This window comes from Octopus bimaculoides, chromosome 4 (assembly GCF_001194135.2).
Source record: "Octopus bimaculoides isolate UCB-OBI-ISO-001 chromosome 4, ASM119413v2, whole genome shotgun sequence".
Lineage (NCBI taxonomy): Eukaryota > Metazoa > Mollusca > Cephalopoda > Octopoda > Octopodidae > Octopus > Octopus bimaculoides.
In genome coordinates, this window is record NC_068984.1 from 88,056,555 (window position 1) to 88,056,757 (window position 203).

Genomic DNA, 203 nt, shown 5'->3' on the forward strand with positions numbered 1-203 from the left:
TACATTAATCGTATTTCGGCCAGAGTTCTTTCGTCACACTTCTGCGATCTCATCAGTGGTCCTTTGCTTTCTTCTCTCTTATTTGTGTGTCTTTCCTTACTAACGATCAGCCATTTTGTATTTTTCTATGGTTTAGTCTGTTTTTAAGGGACTAGCTTTGAGAGTTGCATTTCCTCGTGTTCGGTAAAAATGTGTTTATTATG

At 37.4% G+C, this 203-nt stretch overlaps 1 protein-coding gene across 3 annotated transcripts in view; it reads left to right on the forward strand.

Annotated features, from left to right (window-relative positions):
* The window catches only part of LOC106872339 (L-sorbose 1-dehydrogenase), a 90,620-nt gene that overhangs the window by 43,561 nt on the left and 46,856 nt on the right, over positions 1 to 203 (forward strand). The window lies entirely within an intron of this gene.